This window comes from Peromyscus leucopus, chromosome 9, assembly GCF_004664715.2.
Source record: "Peromyscus leucopus breed LL Stock chromosome 9, UCI_PerLeu_2.1, whole genome shotgun sequence".
In the NCBI taxonomy this organism is placed as follows: Eukaryota; Metazoa; Chordata; class Mammalia; order Rodentia; family Cricetidae; genus Peromyscus; species Peromyscus leucopus.
In genome coordinates this window covers 69,503,347-69,523,741 of record NC_051070.1, presented here as the reverse complement: position 1 = coordinate 69,523,741, position 20,395 = coordinate 69,503,347, and the positions used below count along the sequence as shown (strand labels likewise).

The window sequence follows — 20,395 nt, the reverse complement described above, 5'->3', positions numbered from 1 at the left end:
ACAAGGGTCTGCAGCTGACACACTCGGCTGCAGCTCTGTTTTCCAGCCGTATGACTTAGCTGATGATTGGGAGTCGCCTGCCGTTGCCTTCAGAAATAGATGGCATCAGTACTAGGAAACAGGCAATGTTCTTCTCTTTATCTCTCTTTAGCTCTGAAGCTATGCTCTTCTTATCACTGTGAGTTGAAGAACATCTCTATACCCGACCCTTTCGAGGATGATGCCAAACACATTTGACTCAAATAAATACTCAGGTGTTGGAAAATGACAGAATCTTTTTGACCCTGTTCAATCGGGAGAGCTGTAAAATGAACTGTTTTCTATGTACTACAAAATAATTTATGTTCCTCATAAAAAAAATTTTTTTAGGAAATTCAGGCAAGGTAAAAGAGAATCCTAAAAACTACTTGCATTTTTTCCACTTACATGCAATAATCATTAATATTTTGGAATATGTATCTTGGACATATGCATGTATACCACCAGATGTTTAAAAAATGGATGATATTATTAAGTGTCTGAATTTAAAATGCTTTTTAAAATAGGGCTGGAGAGGCTGCTCAGTGGTTATGAGCACTTGGTGCTCCTGCAGAGGACCCAGGCTCAGTTTCCAGCACCAGCTTGACAGCTCATAACTGCCTCTAACTCCAGTACCATGGGACCTGATGCCCTCTTCTGGCCTCCACAGGCACTGCATACATGTGGTGCCCATACGTATGGATAAAACAATTATAAACATAAAATTTTAAAAATCTTTTAAAGTGGACTGGAGAGATGGCTCAGAGCTTAAGAGCACCGACTGCTCTTCCAGAGGTCCTGAGTTCAATTCCCAGCAACCACATGGTAGCTCACAACCATCCGTAATGAGATCTGGTGCCCTCTTCTGTATACATAATAAATAAATAAATCTTTAAAAAAAATCTTTTAAAGTATTTTTTAATTGCGTTTATGTATTGGTGTATGTGTGAGAGAGAGTGCCGGCGTGCCACGTGCATGTGTAGAGATCAGAAACTACATCTAGAAAATGGTTCTCTCCTTCCACCATGTGGATACCAGGACTTGAACTCAGGCCACTGGCCTTGGCAGCGGGCACCTGTATTTGCTGAGCCATCTCTCTGACCAAAGCATCTGGATTTTTTTTTTCCGTTAGGAGAGAATTTTATCTTAAAAGTGTCATCTTAAACTGCAAGGCTGTCTGTTAAACATCACAATTAAACATGTCAAAGGAGAAGACATGTCACAATGACCACTTACCCTCACCAGACCCCTCAAACCCACCCTTGCTGACCTTCTACGGCTCCTGTTTTTCACTTTCCTTTTTCTTTTAATTAAACAAGAGAAAGTAGGCAGGTACATGTTGGTAAATGCTAACTGTCTGTATTCACATAGAGACACAGTGTAATCTCTGAGCCCAATATACAGAGAAAAGAACAAAGCTAGAAGTCTATGCACACAGGGGCCTGGGACCCCTCAGCCTCCAACAGAGCCAAGGGGGCCGGAGGGTTTTTCTTCTTTCCCACAGAGCATGGCGGCAGTGTCGACTCCACAGTTTGAGACAAGAAAGGATAAAAAGGAGTTTAGGACAGAATCGTGGAGATTTTTTTCCCTGTTGTATTTGTTGTTTCCCCCCAAATAGGTTGAGAACCATGATGTAGAGAAGAGAGACCACAAAACCAGGGCTACTGAGCACAAGAGGGCTTGGGGCGGGGGAGGGAAATGACTGCTACTTGGTCCCAGGGACTGGAGAAAGTCAAAAAAGGAAAAGAAAATGGAATCCATCAGTCTTCTGTGCTAGTCATCCTTGCCATCATCCTCCTCCCCTTCCTCCCCTTCATCATCATCTTCATCTTCTTCACCTTCATCTTCTTCCCCTTCTTCATCAATGTCTTCCAAGTCTTCCTCTTCATCATCATCAATCATCATTTTCATCATCATCTTCTTCATTATCATCTTCATCATCATCATCATCATCATCTTCATCTTCCACCTCTCCTTCTTCATCATCCATATCAGGAACCAAATAGTACTGCAAGGGCTTTGACCAAACGCCGTCTCTGGTGACCTCTCCTATCTCATCTGCACCTGCAGCAGAATGGTCAGTGAACCAGGTAAAGCAGCTCTCCGGCTCTTCGGGCTGCCTCTTCCTGCTGGCCTTATTCTACATTTGACTTGAGCGTTTTGTCAAATCCTTTCCAGATTTCCATTTGATTTAGGGACTTTGAAGGTGGGTCACCACTCTCATTCAGAGGAAATTCTTTGGAGAGAACTTTATTTTCAAAGTAAGGATTTTCATCAAAATAAAAATCTATTCTGTAACCTGATTTAATATCTTCAAAATTCTGTTACTTCAACTCTGGTCAAGTAATGCCGATCCTCCCCAAGCAGTATAGACACTTGTGGGTGATTGACAAATGTTGTTACCCAAAATTTGGAATTTTGTAATCAATTCTAACCTCTTCTGGAAAAAAAAAAAAAAAAAAAAAAAGGCTGGTGCAGTTTGTTGTATGTTTGTTCCGCTTTCAAAATTTCCTCACTGGCTTGTTCATTAAGTCTGTGTATTTTATTTTGTACTTCATCAACATGTTCAATTGCTTTTTGATGTTCTTTTTCTGAAGTCTCATCCACCCCGTTGTGGTTGGAGTTGAGCTCCTTTTTTCTGGCTTGGGCCATCGGTGCCAGCGTGGTACGAAAGAGGAGCAAGGGACAGCCAGCCAGTGGGGCCCGCTTGCTCCGGCCTCCTCCTCCTGGCTCACCCTCGCCGGCCTGACACCAAGGCTGGCTGGGGTGGGGGTGTTGTGACGGCTGGGAGAGGCAGCAGCAGCTCAGCTAGAAATCAAACCTGGGTCCTCTGGAAGAGCAGCCAGTGCTCTTAACTGCAGCCTCACATCTGGAATTTTTGTTATAGTTTCACCACTGCCTTGTAGGTTTCTTTTTTTTTTTTTTACATTTATTTATCTTGTGTTATATATGAGTGTTTTACCTGCATATATGTGTGTGTGTGTGTGTGTGTGTGTGTGTGTGTGTGTGTGTGTGTGTGTATGTGTGTATATATATGAGCCATGTGCATTCCTGATGCTTCCTAGAGGTCAGAAGAGGAAGTCCGATTGCCAGAAACTATAGTGGTTGGGAGCCATCATCTGGGTGCTGGGAACTGAACCCATATGTGTTACATGCATGAGCAACAGATGCTCTTAATCACTGAGCTGTTCTTCAGCCTCAATCTGGATTTTTTAAATAAAATATACTATAGAGTTATTTTCATGTTAATAAATATATAAAATCAATTTAAATTATTTGGATCACTCTCCTATTAATCTCTCAATAGAAAATCTGACAATAGAACATCATCAATTATATCATTATAAACACTTTTAATGCTTGATACAATTTTCAGTTTTTGAACAAATGAAAATTCAAACACTATTGAAGATATAATATAGATACAGATACAGATAAAATCAAAACTTTACTTTCCTGTTCTCCTCATTCAATTTCCCACTAACATCATCAGGGACGCTTTGTGGCTGGGCTGTTCTTATGATTATTATTTTGTCTTTAAATATTGTTTCTACTGTTAGTAATATACCTGATGATTCCTTGATCTGTCATCTTGAGAAATAATATGGGTATGCTTTGAAATATGGGAAATTGATTGAACTTTCCTTGACCCCTCCAACATCACACGGTGGTTATGTTTTGTTGATGTAATTCATGAAACAGCGTGCTAGACTCTCTATTCTTATTGTCACCGTTAGCTACTATTCCTAGCTAGCCCGCTACCAAAGACTAGTCAACTAGCTGGCCTTCCAATGCATTAGTATTTTTAGTTGTATTAGTATTTTTATATTGCCAAGATTTATAACATCCTTGTGATGTTCCATGACTTCAACTAAATCTTTGTATCTTAGCTACAGGTTAATGAAGGAGTAGAAAAAAAATTAGTATACTGTGGTGGTATTGTGTTCCCCAAAATATTGTATACTCTAATAAATTTATCTGGGGTTAGAGAACAGACAGCCACTAGATACAAAGGCTAGAAAATGGTGGCACTCACACCTTTAATCCTAGCACTCCAGAGATAGAAATCCCTCTGGATCTCTGTGAGTTCAAGGCCACATTGGAAATAGCCAAGCATGGTGACACACGCCTTTAATCCCAGAAAGCCAGCCTTTAATCCCAGGGAGTGGTGGTAGAAAGCAAAAAGATATATAAGGCGTGAGGACCAGAAACTAGAAGATTTTGGCTGGTTAAGCATTTGGCCTGGTTAAGATTCAGGCTTTCCAGCAGCAGTTCAGCTGAGAGCCATTGGGATGAGGACACAGAAGCTTCCAGTCTGAGGAGACAAGACCAGATGAGGATCCGGCAAGGTGAGATAGCTGTGGCTTGTTCTGTCTCTCTGATCTACCAGCATGGACCCCAATAACTCGGCCTCAGGTTTGATTTTATTAATAAGACTCTTTAACATTCCTGCAACAGTATACAATTTATCCTATCATTGAGTAAATATTACTGTAATTTTATTGGAACTGGGGAAACATATAATTCATTTCATTTATACTTTGCTGCTTGAAGAACATCATCCAGATAGTTAGATCTAGCTAAGGATGAACCCAGGCTTTGCTGGTCTTGAACTTTGTAACATTTAGGAGATCTGCCAAGGGGAAAACATACAAATTTACAAACGCTACACCACAAGATCCATCCTTTGGCCTTCAAGAGAGCTTGGATAAGCAGAAGAGCCAAACCCCAGCTTTCCCAACTCCATGGTAAATTACCTTATCCCCTTGAGACAAGCTCTCACTAACCCTGGAGCTGGGATAGTAGTTCACACCCCAGCGATCCCCCTACCTCTGCATCTCCTGCGTGGGGTTCCAGGCTCACATGCAACTGTGTGGGCTTCTTCTTCAGGTATGCTTTCACGAGTGCTCTTACTCACGGAGCCACGGAGCCATCTCCCCAGGCCTTAACAGGCGCTTTAAACACAAATCTTAGGCTCATAGAGATGTTCAGGGAAAGAACAAGACGTACCCAACAAGGGGATGAACTTCTCAAGGCAGAATTGTACTTAGGTGTCTTTTCAATGAGTATTTACAGATTTGGGGAGCGCTCAAGTTACATCTGTAAAGGTTGCTGAGAATTCCTCCCCCTTTCCACATTGCCCAAAGAGTGACACTTAGAGCAAGGTTCAAGGTTAAAGAATGTTCTTCTGTAAACAGAGTGGTAAGGTGGATTTATGGGGAGTGTGGTTTAGATTGAGGAATGAGCAGGAATGCCAGAACCATCACGTTATGCATCGTTGGCCCTAAGTAAGCACAGTTTATTGTTTTCAAAAGATGCCCTTGGAAAACAGCCCCTTCCTGTGTGCAGTCTAGACTATGAGGAGCATTTGAAGTTTCTCAACAGATAAGGTAGACCAGACCCTGGGACAAAGGGCCTATTTTCCCCCACGCCTTCCTTCCCATCTTGCCTCAGTCCTGTTGGTCTTTAGACCTTTTGTCCTCTGCTTACAGTTGATCTGCCTTCAGATGGCCTTAGGGAAACTTAACCCATATCCCTGAGTCCTTGATTGTCCTTGAAAGTCAATGAGAGTGGTCACCCAAAGTCCCTCTATGCCCCATTTCATCCAGAAGTGGCCATTTCTTGAGTGATTTTAGAGTCTTAGCTCTTGAGGGGGTTGATGTGGTAGTTAGTTGTGTATCAGAGACTGCCCCTGCAGGACTCTGGCCACTGGTCAAGAGGGATAAGGTTTAGGTCTTATCTCTGGCCCTTGTGGAACAAGACAGTCTGAACTGCCTATGAGGTCATAATGCAATTATCTAGCATGAAGCTTTCTGCTAAAGAACAAGGACATAGCACTGTCCCCCTCCCTGAGAGTCAATCCAAATGAGCCTGTCAATCATCTGTACAAGAAAAACGCCTCTGAGGAAAAGCTGACTGTTCTAGAAGCTTTAGAAATATTACAAAGCCTACATGAAATATAGGTCAGCACAGTGGCCCCTTAGGCCATTTTCTGCTCTTACCCTTTGAGTGGGCCCGACGGCAATGGTCCCCTTGGCTATTGCTCCATTCTCAGTCCTCAAGAGTACCGCACTTTACCTTGTAATAAACTCAAATTATCTTCCATGCTATGCTTTATGTGTTCATCTGAATTCTTTCAACAGAGTTCATAAAGCCCAGGGCTCCACAGTGAGATCCGGGGACAGGGAAATTTAGCATTTTTTCCTTTCTTTTCTTTCTTTTTCCATCTTTGTAAAAATGTTCCCAAAGTTTTAAGATTATTTCTATTTATTTATGTGTGCACACATACAGTGGCATGTAGGGTGGTCATTGTGTATATTCGTTGAACATGGTGTTATATTACAGAAGGACATTTTTATCCAACCATATGTTGTATATTAAGTATGTTCTCTATACCATCTTTCTATCCTCTTTTCTCCTCTTCTTCTCCTATTCCCTATGTTTCTCTACACATTTTTGCTTCTGCATCCATGTCATGTATATACATGATTTTCTGTATATGTATAACATCTAGAAACACAAATAAGAGAATACGTATCTTTGTTTGAGAGTGGCTTAATTAATTTAATCTGATAATCTTTAGTTTCATCCATTTTCCTGCAAATGATTTAATTTCATTCTTCTTTATGACTGAAAATATATAAATATATATAAGTTTAATATATATTTATATATCAGTATATATTATATATGTGTGTAATATATATTTACATTATAGATATTTATATATGAGTATATTTTTATATATTTATCTATAAATATATGTATTTTATATATTAGATAAAATATGCAAGTATAAATATATAAAACAAATATGAAGATATATAGAATAAAATAAAAAAATTTAAATATATATATTTTTTTACTCCTCTGTTGTTAGACACCTAGGATGGTTCCATAACTTAATTGTTGTGGATAGTACTGGAATAAACATTGAAGTGCAAGTATCTCTATAATGTGTTGACTTGGAGTGCTTTAGGTAAATACCCATGTCAGGTCCTGTCTGACTATCAAACAGTCTTGAATGGAAGAGTGAGGATTAAGAAATAATAGATATGAAAAATGGAGACATAGACATAAGAGAAAAAGGCAGAGACACAAAATAGCAATAGGAGAGCTCTGAGTCAATACCAGAGTCACCCTGAGTTTATTTCTCAGGACTTTTTTATACCCAAAGCAAGGGGGACAAAAAACCTCCCCCTCTCAATGACATCATGGTTCAAAGTACAAACAAGTGCAAACACCTCCTTAATTCTCAAGACATCTGATAACCACGTCTTTGGCAAAAACATCCTGTTATTCGTCCTTGAAGGGCAAAGCAAGCTCAGACTCTCTGACCTTGAGCCAAGATGGAAGAAGGCCACACCACAGAGTCCCTGCGGCCCCCACATCCCCACAAATGGTCATATGTAGCTTTGCTTTTAGTTTCTGAGAAACTTCTCAGCACAGTCCATGGCAGTGCAATAGTTCACGTTCCCACCAGCCGTGTATAATGGTCCCCTTTCTCCTTCATCCTGCCAGCGTTTATCTGCTTTCTTAATGACTGCAGTTCTGACTGGCGGGAGCTGGAATCTCAATATGGTTCTGATTTTCATTTATCTGATAGCTAGTGAGTTGAGCACTTCTTATAAGTTTATTGTCTGTATTTCACCTTTTGAGAAATGTTGTCCATTTGCTGATTGGGTTGTTTGATTTCCTGTTGATTAGTTTTGAATGTGTGTGTGTGTGTGTGTTAGCTGGTCATCCGCCATCAGATGTACAGCCATCAGACACTTTCTTCCATCTGTAGACTCTTTTCCCTCAGCTGTTTCCTTTGCTGTGGAGCTTTGTACTTTCATGAGGCTCCGTTTGGCAGTGATTGACATATTTCTGAGTGACTAGAGTCTTACTCAGAAAAAAAGTCTTTTGTCCACGGTTGAATATTGAAGTACATACTCTATTTTTTTCTTCCAACTCTTTTAGATACTTTGGAGTTGATTTTTTTGTGTGTGCCCATTGAGAGGCAGATCTACATCTGAGAGATAAACCCATTTGCACCTCCAGTTTTCCCAGCACCATTTGTAGACGAGCCTATCTTTTCTCCAATGTAATATTTTTGGCGTCTGTTAGATCAGGGTATGCCCTACTTACTTTTTATTTATTTTTTTTTTGAAATGGGAGAAGTTTATTTTTTTAGTAGTTGCATGTTTATTTTATTATGTCGTTTATTTTTGAAATTATAATATAACTCCATTATTTCCCCCTTTCCCTTTCCTCCCTCCAAAGCCTCCCATGTGCCTCTCCCTTGTACTTTTTCAAATTCACGGCCTCTTTTTTCATGAATTGTTGTTACATGCAAATATGTATGTACATATGTAAATATAACCTGCTCGGTCTGTAAAAGGTTACTCTATGCATGTTTTCTGGGCTGGCCATTTGGTATTCTATAACCCACTGGTGCCCTCTTCCCTGGGGAAGACTATTTCTCCCACTCTCAGCATTTTTTAGTTGCCTGTAGTTCCTTGTGTAGGTTTGGGGCCTTGTGGGCCCCCCCCTCCCCGTCCCTTTAGCATGTCTGTTATTGTCCTTGTTCAGCTCATGCTTAGGCAGCTATGTTGGTGAGACTTTATGGGTGTAGCCTCTGGTGTTAATAGGAGACACAGTCTCACAGCAAAATCCCTGCTCCCTCTGGCTTTCATAATCCTTCCACCACTCACCCCCCCTCCAGAATGTTCTCTGAGTCTTACATGTGGGAGTTCATTTTGTAGATATAGTCTCTGGGACTGGGCTCCATAACTCTGCCTTTTGATTGGTTGTGGTTTTTGTGATGGTCTCCAACAGTTGCAAAGAGAAGTTTCTTTGGTAAGGACTACATTTATCTATGTGTATAAGAATGAATATTTGGAATGTAGTTGGGGATTATGCTGGTTTAGTAAAGTGGTGTTTGTGGGTTCTTCTCCAAGATCCATTGTAGTTGTAACCAACTGTCTTATTAAATAGGAAACACAGAACCAATGCAAAGAAGAAAGTCAAGAGATCAGAGCTCAGAGCCTTACCTGTCTGCTGCAGCTAGCCTCTTCAGCCAAGAGAGACCTACTTCCTGTGTTTTTGTCTTTATATAGACTTTCTGTTCTGCCTTCTCATTGGTTGTAAACCCAACCACATGACTGCCTCGACACTGCCTGTCTGTATAGACCTCCAGGTCTTCTATGGTTGGTATTGAGATTAAAGGCGTGTGTCTCCAATGCTGGCTGTATCCTTGAACACACAGAGATCTACCTAGCTCTACCTACCAAGTGCTGGGATTAAAGGTACGCACCACCACTGCCCAGCTTTCGCTAAAGGCTCTAATAGCTCTGACCCCTGGGCAACTTTATTTATTAACATACAAATAACATTTTAGTACAAATAAAATACCACCATAATCCATGACCTCACTAGCCACACCCTACTCTAAGTTACTCCATCCTAAACAAAACAGTGGTTCTTCGGGCTATACCTTGCCCTAGGGGGCTTCACTTTACAAGCAGTTATTTATTCCATTTTGAGGAAGGAGGATGACTGCAGTGGGGGCGGGGGGGGGGGGTGTCTGCAAACCATACCGTCTCTGCAGCACCACCCACTTAGCGTAGACTGATAAATGTGCCCCACTTCAAGTATACTGGGGGTAAACTGAGAGCACCTGGGCATATTAAAACCCTCTCAGGAAAACCAGGCTCAAGAACTAAACAGACACGTTGAGACCAAGGAAGGGTATAACTCCCTCAATTGGACTCCGTAAAGAATGGGTGTGTAGCCCTGTGACCTGACCTGACCCTGTGGGTGTTAGGATATACACGTGCTGGTGGGTGGTTCTGGCCGATAGAGCCAAGGTGCCCCACGGTGGGTGAGAGACAGAGATGTCATGCAGACAGAGCTCAGTGAAGAGTTTTATTTGGTGGTGGGAAGACAGGGGGAAGAGAAAGAGGAAGAGAGAGAGAGAGAGAGAGAGAGAGAGAGAGAGAGAGAGAGAGAGGAGGGGGCAAGGGGTTCGAGGGGTGCACACCTCGTGGGAAGAAAGCAGAAGGAGAGAGAGAGAGGAGAGGGAAATGGGCGGAGTTTTCCCTTAAGAATAGGCTTTTATGTCAGGGCATAGGGTGGCGCCGAAGGGCGGGATCAGAATATTAACAGTGGGCATTAAGGATAAACAGAAAGAAAAAAATCAAACTGCCCTTGGAGCTCCAGTTCAACAGACAAGAGTCCCTGCCATTAATGTGGCCCACTTGAGTGCCTCCCACCTGTTTGCCAATCTCAATGAAAAGCTCCTGCCTCCTGCTCTGACTGGTTCTGCTCTTTTGCTAAGCAGCTGGACTCTACCCTGTAGCCTTTACTTCAGCAGGGCCTCAGCCCCAGCAGTGATTCCATTCGGCCACTGGTCTTGGGTTCCTTATCTATACAGATTATACTAACATTTCCACCAACCACTTCTGAAACCTTTTGAACTCAACCATAGCCTCTGTATTAGTCAGGCTTCTCTACAGTAACAGAATTTATATATGTGGAATTTATTAGAATGACTTACAGGCTGCGGTCCAGCTAATCCAACAATGTCTGGCTATGAATGGAGAGTCCAGGAATCCAATAGTTATTCAGTCTACAGGGCTAGATGTCTCTGCTGGTCTTCAGCATATGTTGGAATCCCAAAGAAGTAGGTTCTAATGCCAGTGAAGGAATGGACTTGCTATGTTAGCAAAATGAGATTAAGCAGGCAAAGAGCAAAAGCATGAGATTCTAGGAAAATTCCATTTTCTTGGGGCCATTGTCTAACTAGTCCCTTAGCCAGGTAAAGGGACTTGAGGTTCCTTAAATAACTTCAACCCTACCAGGCTATTTCTGTTGTCCCCCATTTTCTGTTTTAACACTTCAATCTGGAGGTAGAATGTCTGTGTCTAAAACAAATGTCACAAATCAGGACCAAGGTTAGTGCTAAATATCCTTGTAAAGAACAGCATGACCCCGCTGACCTGGGAAGGGAGCTGACACGTGTTGCCCTTCGGGAATGAGGCTCACCAGGAGAAAGGGCACCAAGCCAGGGAGCATTAGAGAGAAACAGCAATGTGTCAAAAACAGCTTAGTGAGACCTGACAGAGGCTTCCCTTTAAAGCCTTGAAAGGCAGGCACTTATTTTTTTTTTAATTAAGAGATTTTTCTATTCATTTTACATATCAACCACAGATTTCCCTGTCCTCCCTCCTCCCACCCAACCCACCCCCATTCCCACCTCCTCCAAGGCAATGTCTCCCATGGGGAGTCAGCAGAGCCTGGTACACTCTGTTGAGGCAGGTCCAAGCCCCTCCTCCCTGCACCAAAGCTGCACAAAGTGTCTCACCATAGGCATCAGGCTCCAAAAAGCTCATGCACCAGGGACAGGTCCCGGTCCCACTGCCTGGGCCCCCCTCCCCAAACAGTTCAAGCTAAACAACTGTCTCACCTATCCAGAGGGCCTAGTCCAGTACCATGGGGGCTCCTCAGCTATTGGTCCACAGTTCATGTGTCTCCAATAGTTTGGCTAGTTGTCTCTGTACTCTTTCCAATCATGGTCTCGATATCTCTTGCTCATAGACTCCCTCCTCTCTCTCATCAATTGGTCTCCTGGAGCTCTGCCTGGGACCTGGCCGTGGATCTCTGCATCTGCTTCCATCAGTCATGGATGAGGGTTCTATGATGACAGTTAGGGTATTCAACCATCCAATCACCAGAGTAGGTCAGCTCAGGCACCCTCTCGACCATTGCCAGTAGTCTATAGTGGAGGTATCTTTGTGGATTTCTGGGGACCTCTCTAGCACTCTGCTTCTCCCTATTCCCATGGTGCCTTCATTTATCATGGTATCTTTTTCCTTGTTCTCCCACTCTGTTCCTGATCCAGCTCGAATCTCCCACTCCCCTAAGCTCTCATTCCCCTGTCCCTTGCCCTCCATTAACCCCCTTCACCCCCAGCTTGCTCATGTAGATCTCATCCATTTCTCCATTGCTGGGCAATCCCTGTGTCTTTCCTAGGGTCCTCTGTAGCATGAATCTTAGAAGGTCTTATTAATAAAAATAAACCCAGAGCCAGGTGTTGGGGTGAACACTGGAAGATCAGAGAAACAGAACAGGCCACAGCCACCTCACCTTGCCAGTTCCTCAGCTAATCCTGTTTCCTCAGACTGGAAGCTTCTGTGTCCTCATCCAGAATGGATCTCAGCTGAACTGCTGCTCAAAAGCTGAAATGCTTAACCAGTTCTAGTTACTGGTCCTCAGGCCTTATATACCTTTTTGCTTTCTGCCATCACTTCCTGGGATTAAAGGCTCACTTCCTGGAATTAAAGGTGTGAATCACCATGTCTGGCTGTTTCCAGTGTGGCTTTAAACCACAGAGATCCGGATGGATCTCTGCCTCCCAAGTGATAGGATTAAAGGCATGTGTGCCTTTTAATTTTTGGCCTCTATATCTAGTGGCTGTTCTGTTCTCTGACCCCAGAAAAGTTTATTAGGGTGCACAATATTTTGGGGAACACAATATCACCACAGTCCTCCTTACTATCTAGTCTCCCTGGAGGTGTGGGTTGCAGTATGGTTATCCTTTGCATTACACCTAGTACCCATTTATGAGTGAGTGCATACCATGTTTGTCTTTCTGATTCTGGGTTACCTCATTCAGGATGATATTTTCTAGTTTCATCCATTTGCCTGCAAACCCCATGATGTCATTGTTTTTCTCTGCTGAGTATTACTCCATCGTGGATACGTACCACATTTTCTTTAACCATTCCTCAGTTGAGGGGCATCTAGGTTGTTTCCAGGTTCTGGCTATTACAAATAATGCTGTTATGAACATAGTTGAGCATGTGTCCTTGTGGTATGATTGAGCATTCCTTGGGTATATGCCCAAGAGTGGTATAGCTGGGTCTTGAGGAAGGTTGATTCCCAATTTTCTGAGAAAGTACCATACTGATTCCACAGTGGTTATACAAGTTTGCATTCCCACCAACAATGTAGGAGTGTTCTGTTCCCCTTGCTCCACATCCTCTCCAACATAAGCTGTCTTCAGTGTTTTTGATCTTAGCCATTCCGACAGGTGTAAGATGGTATCTCAGAGTCGTTTTAATTTGCATTTCCCTAATGACTAAGGATGTTGAGCAATTCCTTAAATGTCTCTCAGCCATTTGAGATTCTTCTGTTGAGAATTCTCTGTTTAGCTCTATAGCCCATTTTTTAATGGTCAATAAGACAAAACGACAGCCTACAGAAAGGGAAAAGATCTTCACCATCCCCACATCTGACAGAGGACTGATCTCCAAAATATATAAAGAACTCAAAAAGCTAGACATCAAAATGCCTGACAGTCCAATTAAAAAATGGGCAGGCACTTCTTTTAGGCATTTTAAGTGAGAGAAAGAGGGGTAGCTGCATGAGGGGTGGCTGGGGATGGGGAGGCAATTGAACTTGCAGAGAAATCTCCTGAACACAGAAGAATATCTGGCTTTTATAACTTGGGCAGGGTGGGGGGAACTTGTCGGAAGTTTATACCACACCGTTTTGTGCTCTTAGCCACTGAATGTCTCTCTAGAACCTCATTCCTGTTTCTCAGGAAGATTCCTAAACATGTACACAGATATCTCCTCCCTGCCCAGAGGCGATAAGGCACAGGGGCCTGACGTCAGCGACTCAGAATGGCTTTCTACTTTAAAAACCCCTTTGTCATTTTTTTTCTTTTTTGACAGGGACTCACTCATAGCTGTCCTGGAACTCACTATGTAGACCAGGCTGGCTTCAAACTCACAGCGATCCACCTGCCTCAGCCTCCCAAGTACAATTTCTTTTTATTTTGTGTGTATGGGTGTTTTTTCTGCATATATGTCTACATACCATGTGCATGTGTGGTACCCATAGGAGCAAGAAAAGGGAGCCAAATTCCCTGCAATTGGGTTGGGATATGAGTGCTGGGAATAGAACCCAGTGCTCTGGAAGATTAGCCAATGCTTGTAACCCATAAGCCATCTGTTATTTTTGAAAACAACATAAATTTAACCTCTATCAATATTTCCTTGAAAATGTATCTCAAAGGACTTGGAGGCAGCATGCCTGCTTGGTAGGCAAGAAGTTCTGAACTGAGTTGTTTATGATCGAAGAAGTTGGGGTTAATTCCACCACTACCACCAAAAAAAAAAAAAAAAAAAAAAAAGGATAAAACATGTCTCAAGATCACCCTCCATTTCCATGCCTGACTTCACTTGTCTCTAGAATCTGTCGAGTATGGCTGACGGTCTCCCCCACTCCCCAGTCCTCTCTTGCACACCTCCAGAGTGAGCTTTATTAGGAGGTGACCGGATCCAACCACTTCTAAGTACAAAACTCATTAATGGCTTCCCTTTGTGTGGTAAATCAGGCGCTCCATCAGCCTGCCTCTCAGCAACTCAGCCTCTCAGCAACTCAGCACCCATAGCTTACATCACCTGCCACCCCCAGGTACAGTGCATTTCCACTATCATTACAAGCTGCATATTTTTCTATGAAACACACACACCCTTTAAAAGTTCCCTCCAGACATCACAGTTCTCTCTCTCTCTCTCTCTCTCTCTCTCTCTCTCTCTCTCTCTCTCTCTCTCCTCTCTCTCTCTCTCCTGGTCTCTCTGTCTGTCTATCTCTGTTTTTTTCTCTCTCATGTCCCCACTTCCAATGGCCTTTTACTCCCTCCACCACCACCAGACACACACACACACACACACACACACACACACACACACACACACTAAACCTCTTGGATTAGATCAGTTAGATCTTGTTGTTAGATCTGTTGCATGGTGTGATCTATGCAGCATACCTCGGCCTGGATTGCCAAGGTACCATCCCCTGATTGATCCTAACATTGGTGTTGCTAACTGGAAGGCTCTCTTGGTACCTATGCACCCACCCACCTATGGCCTGAGCCACACTGGGACCCTACCCACCCGCTCTACCTGCAACAGATCCACCTTCTAGTCCACCAATCACTTGGCCTTCCATCAATCACCAGCAATTGGTGAGTGATCTCTCTCAGTCGGTATAAATGCTTCCCTAAGTCTCTGGTACTCATGGAGGCAGAGGTACCCACCTCTGACCATTTCCCTTGGGTGAAGCTTCATTTTCTAGAACAAATTTTCACCTTCTGGCTTCGTTTAAAAGTCCTGGTACCAGGTGGCCCTGTCTCCTCCGGCTTTAGCCCTGGTCCTTGAACTGTGTGGGCTGATGACCCACTATTCATCTTGCCTTCATTCAGTCCTCCCTGAGTCCTTGGGATGCCTTGGACTCTGGGTTCTGGACCTTCCTCTCCACCTCACTTATGGGAACTGCATCATCCACCTCCTCACTCCCCCTTGGGATGTCTTTTGGAGAGCATCCAACCACTCCTCTCCAGTCAAATCTGCTGGCCTCAATATCCCTCAGATAATCAATCCAAATGCCACCGCCAACCAAGCAATGCGGGAATGTAAAAAAAATCCCCACTCCCTATGTCTTTTTCTTTGCTCCAAGTCGTTTGTTTCTCCAGCCCCACATTGTATAAATGTCATGTTTTAAGTTATGGTTGATGGATCTTAAGTTTGTTGCAAAGTGGGAGTTGGAACTACCGAAAAGCTGGAGGTGGGGAGAGAATCAGGCCAGCTACAGGTGCTTAGCAGTGTCCAATGAGCTAAGCTTCCTAAGGTATGTACAGATCATTTGTTTGTGAATTTGATTCCAAGTTCTAGAGTCCAGTTCTTCAGCGGCTGCTCCCTCTAGCCTGGTATCTTCCATGTGGCTCTGGCTCTTGTAACCTATTGGCCCACGTGTGCGGCCCCCTTCTCTCCTGCTCTCTCTTGACCACCTCTGGCTCCAGCCTGCAGTCCCACAACTTCAGCTCTCACCTCCCACTTGGAACTTACAGGACACACCCACACAGTGTTACACTTTTCCCTCCACGGACTCGGATTTTATTATAACAGCTTGGCCTCAGCACAAATCAATGGCCAAAAATTGGTGAACCTGATTTCCAAATTCTCACAAATCGTTAACAACTACTACTGCCACAAACAAATGATCCCCAAAAATCTTATATCTAAACTTGCTCTGCTCTCCACTTCCAAAAATCTCTTCCCACTCTTCAAATCTTTTATCTCTATTTCTTTGCACTCTGCTCTCAAAAAGAAAAAGTTAAGATTATGCTGTAAACTCTTATCTCAGGATTTGTAAGTTGCTCATCTGTTATGGTTTAAAATCTATATACTCTGTAACAACATTCGGCTTTAAACTTATAACAAAAGGCTTATAATTAAAATTCTATACATGGGCATCTATAAATGTGATTCAGCTCTATATGTGTAAATGTAACTTGGACTCAACTTAGTGTGTGTGTGTGTGTGTGTGTGTGTGTGTGTGTGTGTAACTTGGATTCAACTCTCATTTAAAAATATAGATAGAAGATAGATAGATAGATAGATAGATAGATAGATAGATAGATAGATAGATAAAGTTGCCAGTCTCTCTATGGACTGTATCTATTATTAAAATTTTTATTTTGATACTAGAAGAGCTTTAATTCAAAATTCTTATTTTTAAGGCTAAACCTAGCAGGGATGGAACATAAAGTCCTAGTCTTTTTTTTTGGTTTTTTGAGACAGGGTTTCTCTGTGTAGCTTTGCGCCTTTCCTGGAACTCACTTGATAGCCCAGGTTGGCCTCGAACTCACAGAGATCCGTCTGGCTCTGCCTCCCGAGTGCTGGGATTAAAGGCGTGCGCCACCACCGCCCGGCAAGTCCTAGTCTTATAAAGGCTACTAAATTATTGTAAACTGTTAAGGACAATTAAAAGGAATGCAAGTTAATAATTAGTCACCTTATAAATCATCAAATTCTTTAATGTGTTCAGAACTATACTTGTAGTCATGCTAAATACTAATGTAATTAATTACAGAAATATGTCTTATTTAGCTTCATATGTATGTTTTCAAAATTAAACCTAAAGCAAGTAGCTAAATAAGGTATACTTAACAGACAAATGGTCTTCAAACTCTTCAGAGATCTGCAGAATATGGTATTTAAAGTGTTTAATAAAAAGGATTTTCATAGCCAGGCAGTAGTGGTTCATGCCTTTAATCTCAGTACTTGGGAGGCAGAGGCAGGTGGCTCTCAATGAGTTCAAGTCCAGCCTGGTCTACAAAACAAGTTCCAAGACAGTCAGGACTGTACACAGAGAAATCCTGTCTCAAAAAAGAAAAAAAGGGGGGGACTTTTTTTCATGACAGAGAGACATGCCAGCTCCTGGCAGCACCCTTTCTCCTCCAAAGAAGATGATGGGGCACAGAAGAACCTCCACCTGGAGCTTGCTTTAAATGTGGCAAAGCTGGCCACTGGGCAAAAAACTGTCCTTCACCTTAAATGCTACCAGGACTCTGTCCAAACTGTGGACAAGCAGGACACTGGGGAGTTGATTGCCCCACTTTGCCTAGACAAGGTAGACCAGTCCCCTCAAGTTCCTCCTCCACAGGAAAGTCTGTCGGGGCTTCTGGACCTGGTAGCTGAAAACTGACATCACCCTGGGACCTCAGTCCCCAATGACCACAGAGGAACCTAGGGTAATTGTCATTTTTTTTTTTTTTTTTTTGGTTTTTCGAGACAGGGTTTCTCTGTGTAGCTTTGCGCCTTTCCTGGAACTCACTTGGTAGCCCAGGCTGGCCTCGAACTCACAAAGATCCGCCTGCCTCTGCCTCCCGAGTGCTGGGATTAAAGGCATGCGCCACCACCGCCCGGCTGTCATTTTTTTTTTTTTTAAATAAATTTGGAAGCTGCAAGGTTTATACTTCCTTTTTACTTGGGTGAAATTTATCCTTCTCAGGTCTCTGATAGTGACTAGGCTAGTAATAGCTTTGTTGATTTTAATGGCAGCAATCAAAGCTTTAGCTGGCTTCTCAGTTCTCTTCATTTGTAAAAAAAAAAAAAAAAAAAAAAATCAGGCCACAGGCCTCACTTTCCTAGAGCTACTACTAGGTCTAGACACAGTTGACCTTGTTATCAGATTCAGAAAATAGATAAATTCACAAAACAGATATCAATGTAACTTTTTACTATGCCTTTATTTAAAGGAACTTGCTTTACAATGACTGCCCTCAGTAGTCAACCACCTGTGTCTCGTGGTGAATGATTAAATAAAAAAAGGTATAAGGTCTGAGGATACATAAGCTTAAGTTGTGAGGAGCTAAGAAAATGTTTTAGGGTCTAAGATGGTGTTCTAAGGTATGTAAATGCAAGTTATAATTAAGGTGGGTAAATGCAAGTTATAAAACTTGGAGGACATGAGAGCTTAAGTGGTGATGAGAAAGTGACTTAAGGTGCATAAAAAGAATGAAAAGCATTTCGGATTTCTCTCCCTTGCTCTGCTACTGTTGTATTAAGACTTCAAAGTTCGGAGTTTTTAACATTAATCAGTGGCGTTCTGATGAGCTAAGCTACCTACTACTGTTATCACAGCCACAGCTCAAGATTTTAAATTTCCTTTGATTAGCTTCTAAGTAGAGACTTTAAAGTAATTCACATTGTGCTGAAAAAACATCTATCTAATCTATATACATCCAGTCTTCTGGATAGAGGAAAGAGGCCCCGCTTTCATGGTCTGTATTCATGCCGAAAATCAAGACCAAGAGAGCCATAGCCCTCTGCTCCAGGGGAGGTTTCCATCCTCCCTGAGCACGCCGTAATGAGTGTTCCTGCTTTAACCCACAGTCACTGCCCAAGCTCCTACTATGACCCAAAGGTGTACATCCACTGCCTTTCCTAAGATGTGGAATTCAGTATAGAGTACAAACAATGGTAATGCTAATGTGTCTAAAACTTATCTCTTCTTGTAAACTTAAAAAAATTTCATAAACTTCAGGGAATTGACGCCTGTTCTCCCCCACCCCCACCCATCTATTCCACCTATTCCTAAAGGTGGGATCTCTCTCCCTTTTCCTGGTCCTGGGACTCCCCTCCCTCAACTACCAGGACCATGGGCCCAAAAGTTTCCAGGGTACAGCTAGAAAAACATTTCCCCCTAAACTCCTTAACTTTATCTTCTGCCCCTAATATATATCTATTCCAGCAGCCTGCCAGGTCCAGGTGTTCCCTCAAAAATCTGTACCCCAGGCAGCTTCAAAGCAGCTACCCCAGGTGGTCCAGCCTCACAGATGGCTCCAACTGTGCTCCTGCACTTTCCTAGCCCCAGAGGTCCCACAGAGCCTGGATAGCAAGTGACGCAGTTGCCTCTCCCAGCTTGGGCCGGCATCCCAGCTTTCTTGAGTCTCCAAAAAACATCATCAGGAAGCAGTCTAAAGAGCCTGGGACCCCCATTCCTGCATCACCAGCATCCCTTCCTGTTTCCTTGCCTTTTATAAAATGGGTCAGGCAGTGGTGGTGCACATCTTTAATCCCAGTACTTGGGAGGCTCAGGCAGGAGGACCTCTCTGAGCTCAAGGCCAGCCTGGTCTACAGAGCAAGTTCCAGGACAGGCACCAAAGCTACACAGAGAAACCCTGTCTCAAAATAAAAAGGGGGGGAGGGGTAAATCGGGTGCTCCTCCAGCCTGCCTTTCAGCGAGTCAATGCCAGCACCTTACGTCATCACCCACTAATACTAGGTGCAGTGCATTTCCACTGTCGCTGTGAGTTGCATATTTTCCCATGCAACACGCACACCCTTTGAAAGGTCCCTCTGGACAGCACAGCTTGCTCTCTCTCATTCTCTCTGTCTCCCAGGCTCTCTGTCTGTCTGTCTGTCTGTCTCTTTCTCAGTGTCTCATGCCCCCACTCCAAGACGGACTTTCGCTCCATACCCAATAACCTCTTTCATTAGATCTGTTGTACGTTGTATGCAGACCCATCAAAGGTACCTTCTGCCGCTCCATCCTAACACTTCGGTCTTCAACTAAAACCTTACATCTCAGTGTCCTATGCCAGTTCTGAGGTCATTGGAATTTTATTACATTTATTTATTTATTTATTTATTTATTTATTTATTTATTTTGTAATTTATTTATTGTTATTTATTGTGTTATTGTGATATATATATCACACACACACACAAAGGACAATTTACAGGAATCATTCTCTCCTCCCACCATATTGAACTCAGTTATCAGGCTTAGCAGTGCCTTTACCCCTGTCCCACTGCGCTATCCCTGGCCGCTGGACTTTCTGAGACGCCCCAGCTGACTGACCTTGTCTGGCCCAGGCCTCCCTGCCAAGCTGCTACCTTTTACTCCTTGCCCATCCATCCTCCAGCCATACTTGCCTCCACTAAGGTCTGGACCACTCTCTGCTTTTCGCACACTTGGGGCCTATCAAAGACTTTCCTCCAGAGAGGTGCTTTCTCCATTCTGCCTGTGAGTTCAG

The 20,395-nt window shown here is 43.0% G+C and overlaps 1 pseudogene; it reads right to left on the bottom strand.

Annotated features, from left to right (window-relative positions):
• Nucleotides 1–1,791: 1,791 nt before the first annotated feature.
• The window catches only part of LOC114708735, a 43,234-nt pseudogene continuing 24,630 nt past the window's right edge, over nt 1,792–20,395 (bottom strand).